The sequence below is a fragment of the Labeo rohita genome, chromosome 22, assembly GCF_022985175.1.
Source record: "Labeo rohita strain BAU-BD-2019 chromosome 22, IGBB_LRoh.1.0, whole genome shotgun sequence".
NCBI lineage: Eukaryota > Metazoa > Chordata > Actinopteri > Cypriniformes > Cyprinidae > Labeo > Labeo rohita.
Genome location: NC_066890.1, coordinates 53499151 through 53508509, shown reverse-complemented (window position 1 = coordinate 53508509; position 9359 = coordinate 53499151). Strand labels below are relative to the sequence as shown.

At 35.4% G+C, this 9359-nt stretch overlaps 1 long non-coding RNA gene and 1 pseudogene across 1 annotated transcript; both read left to right on the top strand.

Moving 5' to 3' along the window:
* The window catches only part of LOC127153855 (SLAM family member 9-like), a 337800-nt pseudogene that overhangs the window by 314973 nt on the left and 13468 nt on the right, over positions 1–9359 (top strand).
* On the top strand, positions 6603–8652 carry LOC127153862 (uncharacterized). The gene is made up of 3 exons (XR_007825348.1): positions 6603–6746; positions 7036–7348; positions 7996–8652. It is a non-coding gene; the product is annotated as an uncharacterized LOC127153862 (long non-coding RNA).

Sequence of the window (9359 nt, the reverse complement as noted above, 5' to 3'; positions counted from 1 at the left end):
CTTTTGGTTCAGTTTATGAGACTAATATCAACTGAGTTTAACATATATTTTTCCTGTATACTGGAATATGACGGTATGAGCGAAGTGGCTGAATAGCATTCACGTGCAGGCGATGATTTTAATCACACTGTAACACTCGAAAATACAAACATAGCAGCAAAACAATAATTATAAAATCAAACTGGACTAATGTAGCAAATGAACAGACTTCACAAATGTAACTGATAGAGATGGAGAAAACATATTTAATGAACAGATGTGAATGATGAAAGCTTTACCTTTACCGCTTTTCTTAGCTTCTTACTCACGCTCGACATAGGGACCGTCTCTTTTTCAAATACAAACAATAAAGTATTGTTAAATGTAAATAACACTCAGATAAGAGCGAAAACGGGCTGTCAACATGAAATCTAATTACATTATTTGTTAGTTATTGAACGTATTATTATTTTTATTTTTTTTACTAGATTCTGTAAGTACTATAATTTGTACTAGATTTCAACTGTTCTTTCTGATACCTATCCTATATATACTATTCTGCTTTCATAACAGAAAAACAAAACAAAAAACAAACAAACAAAAAAAAACATGGATTTTCTGTCAAGCTGTTCTGAAAACAAAAAGTGATGTGAAATGCATTATACAAATGAATGTGATTGAAATTGATTAAGCCATTGCTTAATATATTGTGTATATTAGGGATGCAACAATACAGTTAGTCCACCGTTCAATACGTACCTCGGGTTCGGTTTTGATAGCTTACCACATTGGAGTGTTTTTTTTTTTTTTTTTTTTTTTTGCATCTAATTAACAACAAACTACTTCTGTAAACCTCTGTACACTGGAAAAAGCGTGGATTATTAAATGTCTGCTTAATATTCTTTTGAGATAGGTATTATTTTTCCGATTTTTACGCAAAATAGGATGGGTTTCATTCATACACGAGAGGGCGCCCTCGAGCAGAAAATTCACATATGCGTCAAAGAAGTAGCACTGATTACGTTGCATTCCAGCTTCTCTAATATGGATACAGGCATAACGTTAAACCTTTCGAATGATAAAATATAAGGACAATAAACACTCGTCTGCAATAATATATGGTTTATTTGTGTTCTTTAAGCCATCTCGGGTATTTTCGTAATGATTTTCATAATGATATTTTTAAGCCATAATCGACATACAGTGTAGAATTTATTCTATGATAAGAAGCCACATCAGATCACAAAAAGAAATTTTGATGTTGGGAAGTAAAAATAAGTTACGTTTTGTTGGACGACAGGTTTAGAAAGGCTTGTCATTTTATGTCATTAGAATGGAAAATGCTCTGCCTGTTTTGCTTTTTCAGATACAAGCGGGAAGCGTTTCCTCATCTCAGCACGTGAAATCATGGGCACACACAGCAAATTTCGAAAGAAATAATACAAGGAAATTATTTAAATGCAAAACTGAAAAACTGCAATTCACAGAACCGTGTATGTCATACCGAACGGTTCAATATTATATTGATTATTGTGACATCCCTAGTATATATGTATGTATGTATGTATGTAAATATACACTGCTCAAAAAATAAAGGGAACACTTAAACAACACAATGCAACTCCAAGTCAATCATACTTCTGTGAAATCAAACTGCCCACTTAGGAAGCAACACTGATTGACAATCAATTTCACATGCTGTTGTGCAAATGGAATAGACAAGGGGTGGAAATTATAGACAATTAGCAAGACACCCCCAATAAAGGAGTGGTTCTGCAGGTGGTGACCACAGACCACTTCTCAGTTCCTATGCTTTCTGGCTGATGTTTTGGTCACTTTTGAATGCTGGCGGTGCTTTCACTCTAGTGGTAGCATGAGACGGAGTCTACAACCCACACAAGTGGCTCAGGTAGTGCAGCTCATCCAGGATGGCACATCAGTGCGAGCTGTGGCAAGAAGGTTTGCTGTGTCTGTCAGAGTAGTGTCCAGAGCATGGAGGCGCTACCAGGAGACAGGCCAGTACATCAGGAGATGTGGAGGAGGCCGTAGGAGGGCAACAACCCAGCAGCAGGACCGCTACCTCCGCCTTTGTGCAAGGAGGAACAGGAGGAGCACTGCCAGAGCCCTGCAAAATGACCTCCAGCAGGCCACAAATGTGCATGGAGACGCCGTGGAGAACGTTCTGCTGCCTGCAACATCCTCCAGCATGACCGGTTTGGCAGTGGGTCAGTAATGGTGTGGGGTGGCATTTCTTTGGAGGGCCGCACAGCCCTCCATGTGCTCACCAGAGGTAGCCTGACTGCCATTAGGTACCGAGATGAGATCCTCAGACCCCTTGTGAGACCATATGCCGGTGCGGTTGGCCCTGGGTTCCTCCTACTGCAAGACAATGCTAGACCTCATGTGGCTGGACATAATTTTTTTTCTTAATTAAGTTACAGAAAAATGTAGATTAGTCTAAGCTGAATCCAAAAAATAAGAATGATTACCCTTTGATTAACTGCTAGTTGGTCAGACTAGTGCTTAAGACTGGCCCCAGCACATGTTGCTGTTAAGCTCTGGACAATAAAAGCAGACAGTCATTATTAAGCCTAACAGACTGACCCATAATCGATTTTACTGATAGGATATATTTGCACCTTACTTAGATCATCAGTTCTTTAATTGATTGAACTGAAAAAAAATGGTGCCATCTTGTGGATTTTTAAGCAGCAGCAGCAGCTAAACAGCACCACAACACAGTAAGCTCAACTAGAGCTAGAAGAGCTTTTCAAAACTGGCTAATATAATGTAATATAAGTTTTTTTTTTTTTTTGCACAGTGGGTGGAAATTGCACATGGTCCCTTACTACAGCAGACAGTGTGTCAACAATTCTCATTAAATGTATACAATATTCCCTGCTGAAAAAAATAAAAAATTAAATTAAAATAAAAAAAAAAAAACAGCTAAAACCAGCCTAAACTGGTTGGCTGGTCTTAGCTGGTCAGGCTGGGAGACCAGCTGGAACGACCATCTAAAACCAGCCTGACCAGCCTAGGCTGGTTTTAGCTGTTTGTTGTCAGCAGGGTTATTAGTAGTTTTCATTTATTATTATACAATAAAATATGAAGAAAAACCACTAAGAAAGAACACTTTTCAGCAGGATGCCGTATAAGGCATAGTTCCCTCAAAACTAAAAATTCTGTCATCATTTACTCCCACTCAAGTTCTTCTAAACCTGTATGAGTTTCTTTCTTATGTTGAACATAAAGAAAGACATTTTGAAGAAAAGGTGACCAAACAAAAATCGGGATTCGTATTCTGGATAGGTTTGGGAAGATTATTACATAGCCAGTGTAGAGAGGTAAAGAGCTATGACGTGGACTCTTTTAGCAGTCTTGAAGACCAGGCATGCTGCTGCAAACTGAATTATCTACTGAGGTTTGAGTGTACAGGTTGGAAGTCTGTCTTGGCTAGTTTGAGCTACAGGTGATGTTTTTTCATCCAAACCAAGATGTTCACCAGGTAGTCGGAGGTCAGGGATAGAGGAAGGGCTGTTTTCATCACAAAGAAAGCAGCTGAAGGATAACTGACGTAATAATTTAAATAGAAACGATCATACTCCTATAGACTGATATGGCCTGCTTGGTGTTATGCTTGATCTATTAAAATAAAATATCACGGTGTCTCTTTTATTTCTCTTTCTCTGTGTCAAACACTGTTTCTCATCATGGTTTATTGTTTCTGTAAAGTAAGAATCATAAAAGCCAGCAGCAGGACAGGAAGAAGCTCTACACCTACAAAACTCCTGATCTAAAAGGCCATTCTCATGCACATGATGCTTCTAAACAAAACTGACCGCAGCTGGTTTCAATTTGAAACGAAGGCAGAACATCAGTAAAACTTGTCCTGTGAGATGGCACACAGTTTAATAAAACACATCCAGACCATGACACATTAGGAGGGTCACACTCTGCCAGATGGGGAAGGATTCACACACCAACAACAGGTTGAGTACAGTTTTAGTATAGTAGTTCAGATATTTCACTAAGCTGTTGAAGAAAATGTTTCACGTGTTTGTTTCATTCTGTTTGAGCTGGTGCTGTCTGTTTGGTAAGTTATTTATTTTCTTCTGTTTAAAGTCTTTTCACTTCAGGGTAATAAAGCTACTGCTAGGATTTCAAATACAATTATTTTCATCCACTGAGGTCTCTGTTTTTGATTGGAATTTAACATTTTTCTATTGTGATTGTAAATTTCTCTTGCTCAGAAACAAGATGATGGAAAAACCTTGAGCCATTTTAAAATATTGATTTCAAGAGTTATATATGCAAATGCTCTTCAGTAATTTCTCAGAGATAATTTTAAAAATACTTCCACAGTAATCATACATGTGAAATTTTGAAGTAGAATTTTTTTTTTCTATGTAAATTCTGTAACTTCCCACATTTTTACTGTACAGCAGATATGTTTAAAATACACTAAATATCATCTGCTGTTCTGAATGTTATTCACTTTATATTTAATACAATCTACAGCTGATTTCAGATTTTATAAACTAGCAGACTAATCTCATTGCACAGCATCTGAAATGTTGTTATGGTCATTCTAAGTTGCCTGAGCAAAGTCTGCCGTCAAAGTATTTTTGTATAATTGCCTCAAAGTACTGTGTTACAAGGGTGCATTCCCAAACAGCTGGCACAGTGATGATTTTGTTCTCTTTGACTCGTTGTAGGGAAACAATGCTTCTTCTCAAACATTTTAAGAGATAGTCCAGTTTTGTGCACAAAGTAAATTCACAACTTTGGATGGAAATTTGGCTAGTGTTTAACACTCTTCACTATATCAGTGCAAGCATTAATACCTCACATGTGCAGTCAAACCTATATACTAATATAATGGATATTCATTCCTGTTACCCAGTTTTATTCCTTTTACTATTTTTTTTTCTTTCAAAAAATAAATTAATTAATTAATTAAACCACTATTTATTATTATTATTATGTTTGGTCCGTCATTTGTCCAATTGTTTAATAAATTGCATCACAGAAATGTATAAGCTTGAGGTTTGAGTCACCTTTAAAATAAAAAAGTGGGTTTGTGTACTTACTTATTTACTTATTTACTTATTTACTTACTTACTTACTTACTTATTTACTTACTTACTTAATTCATTCATTAATTCATTAATTAATTATATTTTTTGACCATGAAACCAACAATTTCTTTAAAATAAACACCTGCCTGAAGGGAAAAAATGAAGGAATTTGTTGACATATTTTAAACATGCTTTTTAAAAGACATAAGAGTTTTAGTAATAAAGCAATAAATAACTATTAAGAATATGTCATTGTTCAGACCTACAGTAGTTTGCTTTAGGCCTTATTTCACATATCAGAACATGCAGAGACTAAGAAATATTTCTTTTTCTATTATGATATTTACTTTAAGGAAAAATTGCTGGAAAAGCATAAAGAATTCAAAAACGTAAAGTATCTGTCATGTTCTGACCATATAGAGTAGTATAAAACCAGATCCCATTAAGAAGATACCATGGGACAAACAGGAAATACATGCTGTCAAAATGCACAATTACATTTATTCAGAACCGGAAAGTTCCAGGAAAGGCAGACTGTGTGAGCTGTACAGAAAATGAACAACTAGCTATGAATTTGCGCATTCACTTATACTGTATTATATATTGTCTAAAGTGTTTCAATTGATACTTAATGATGAGTAGTTAAACATGAACTGTGTCGCTGATATGAGGATGCTGATCTTCTACAGAGAAAAGTTGTTGGTGAGTCTTACTGAGTTTCCATCCTTGGATATTTCACTTAACTAAATGTTTAATCAGGCATTCAAGAGTTATATTGAAGTTGTTTGTTTGGTACTAAGTTTTAAAAAAAAACTGTTTAGAATACAAGATTTATGTCATGAAGGGATTATGACTTTTATTTTGTCTTTTCACACTCAAACTAGTGTTTCCTTTGAACACAGCCCTGAAAGAGTTTTATGTTAATTATTAACTTGCTGACCTAACTTGATTACAGATGACTTGTTTGTCAAACATTTCCTTTTAAACAAACAGTTTTACTTTAAATTGAATAGAACATATATTGAATCTTGTGAATCTATGAATAATTGAGCATTTCTTTTTTTTTTTTTCTGGAGCTCCTATTCTATTCACAGTGGATTGTCTGTTTACAAACTTTTTCTTTTGCTTTAAAAAATGCACATTTAAAATATTTAGTAGTCAGATTGCTTCTTTGTAATAGTTTCATACAAAGAATAGAATGAGTTTGAGTTCAGTCCCCACAATGACTAAAAACTGGTGTTCAGTGTGTGAGTTTGATCTCCACAATGACCAAAAACTGGTTGTGTGTTTGCCAGACCCCAGATTTACACAATGCCTGAAATGTCCCCACAAGTAACCACTGTGTCATGTTTAGAACTTTTGTTGTCAGATATTTATACTTAAGCTTTTTAGTTTTTTGTCAAATTATTATTATTTTTTTTAGGTCTGTAGGATCATAGGAAAGGGCGGTACCCACTATGTAGCAATTCTGACATGTGACCCCCTGCATGCATAAAAACAAGTATGTGTGTGTGTGTTTGTTTGTGCACGCACACTAGGAGGGTCATCAAACTCTGTCGGGGGAGGATTCATACACCAGGTTGTGTTTTTCAGCGGACAGTCTTAACAGGTCAAGGCTACTCGTTAGACCGTTGATAAAAATGTTTCTCATGTTTGTTTTGTTCTGTTTGTCCTGGTGGAGTCTGATCGGTAAGTTATAAATATATCAAATTCCTTTCCATTTCAGAGTAATAAAGCTGCTACTACTGTTCAAATTAGTTAGAGGAATTTAATTTGCTGTTCCTCCTAGATAAATTAAACCAAACAGATCTTGAGATCCACTTTGTAATGTCCCATATAAAACATCTCTTATTTTTTCTCCTCTGTGTTGCTGTTCCAATGTTCTTCAAATCACACAGTTTAAAATTCAAACTTGATTTCAGATTTTGCAAACCAACAAGAGCCTTAATCTGTGACAAAACCTCTTCGTGTTCTTTAGATGTGTTTGGTGAGTCAGTGTCAGTGATCGAATGCGATTCTGTTACTTTACACACTGATATTACTGAAATACATGAAGACGATGATATATTGTGGAAATTTGGAACTGAAAAATCCCTCATAGCTAAAATCAGGAAAGCTGCTGGAATCTTCTCCACATATAGCAGTGCTGATGGGAGATTCAGAGACAGACTGAAGCTGGACAAACAAACTGGATCTCTGACAATCACAAACATCTCAACATGCTGGATGTTATGAAGTACGGATAATTGGAGCAAAATTGTCATTAAAAACATTCAGTGTTTCTGTCTATGGTGAGTAGAGATCAGTTGTTCAAGTTGGTTTATTAGAGCAAATTTTGGGTTCAGCACAAGTCAAGCTCAATCCACAGCATTTGTGGCATACTGCTGCTTAACATAAAATCATTCTGACTAGATTCTTGTTTTTCTTAAAAAAAAAAAAAAAGTTACAGTGAGGTGTAAATTTGAAGCATTTAAAAGTGGAAATGCAAAGATTATAATTCAAATAAAACTTCAATCCATTATTTTTTTTTACACTCTCATATTGTTCACGTCTTGTGGCTTTAACATTAAAACACAGTATTATAATGTTTATAAATCAGCCGCATTCACTGTCATTGTAAGTGTGTCACTGTAACACTGTAAGCAATTTTTGCTTTACTACTGGATGAATATATATATATATATATATATATATATATATATATATATATTATATTTATTTATTTATTTATTTATTTATTTATTTATTGCTAATCAACAAATGCTTTTCGAGTTTATTTGCTTTGAGTTTAACTTGTACTGAACTATTAATATTATTTAAACATTTACATACTGAAATGTATATTCATTTTGTAGTTTGTGATGACAAAAACACTGTCAACACACAACACTGAAAACAAGTGTTAGCCAATCCATGTTTATTCTGTCATGTTTTCCAGCTCGTCTGCCTGTTCCTAACATTACCAGAGACTGTTCTTCATCATCATCATCATCATCACAGCAAAATTGTTCATTGTTGTGTTCAGTGGTGAATGTGGTGAATGCGACTCTCTCCTGGTTCAAAGGAAACAGTTTATTGTCCAGCATCAGTGTGTCTGATCTCAGCATCAGTCTCTCTCTACCTCTGGAGGTGGAATATCAGGATAAAAACACCTACAGCTGTGTGATCAACAATCCCATCAGCAACCAGATCACACATCTGGACATCAGCAAACTCTGTCACACATGCGCAGGTACGCCTTCATCTGTGGTGATATAGCATTTATTTACTTAATCAAACCATCACATTCACTTACATTAAAGTATCTCTTTTACTCTCCTTCAGTTGTTGTTATGTTCAGCTATTAGCGATTACTGTCTCCCTGAATATAGTATATTGATTGCCTGTGCTAGTTCTTATACATAGGGCATGTGATTTATGTTTGGAGTTTCTAACTACGGGTGCTGTGTATGAAATGCCCCACTATTTACTGTTTTCTGTGAATTTGAAATGTGTTCACAGTCTTACATGACCAGTGTACATAATCAAGATATTTATCAGACAATTCCATATGGCTGCTATTGTTGTTAATAAAGTATATTCCTTGTAACTCTTACTCCTAAGTGTGTTTGAGTGCACCTCCCGGACCAGACCGGGTTACAATCAAAGGTGGTGTCAGCAGGTAATCCGAAATGGAGAAGTTCACCAGTGTTTTATTTATTTATTTATTACAATAGTTTGTCTATTTTCTGTTGCTGTAATTAGATGGTTAAGATGACTGCCGAGACGGATTCTACATGTGTGAGATGGACACACTGCCGTTTTATTCATTTTATCAGAGAAAAGAATAAGAATGCATAATCAGGTGTAATCTATGTGCGACTCCAAACTCTCAACAAGGAGAAATAGCACGAAAAACTCCTGGAAACACCTGGACTGGTGCCACTAAGCTAAGGAGAGAGAAAGCTGCGAGGTCGGAGAAGATAAAGAATGCGGCGGATGAGTGTAGACAAGCAACAAATATTAAGTACAACTAAAATTAACAAAATCAAATTATCAAATCATAGTCTATATATCAAATTAATGAATACGCGAAATATATTTAATTTAAATAGCCTAATTAACAGATTAACAAAATGAAAGGAAAAGACTGAGTGACATATGCTGCTTAGTTTGGTTCATGTTTGTGTGGCTCTACAAAAATTCACGGGAAAAAAAAAACGAGATGACAAACAAAATTAAACACACTGCAGTTTCGAATCATCTGTATGACTAAAAATAACAGAGTATTTTTGTTTGTTTCCGCTGTTCGATCGCGCCGGC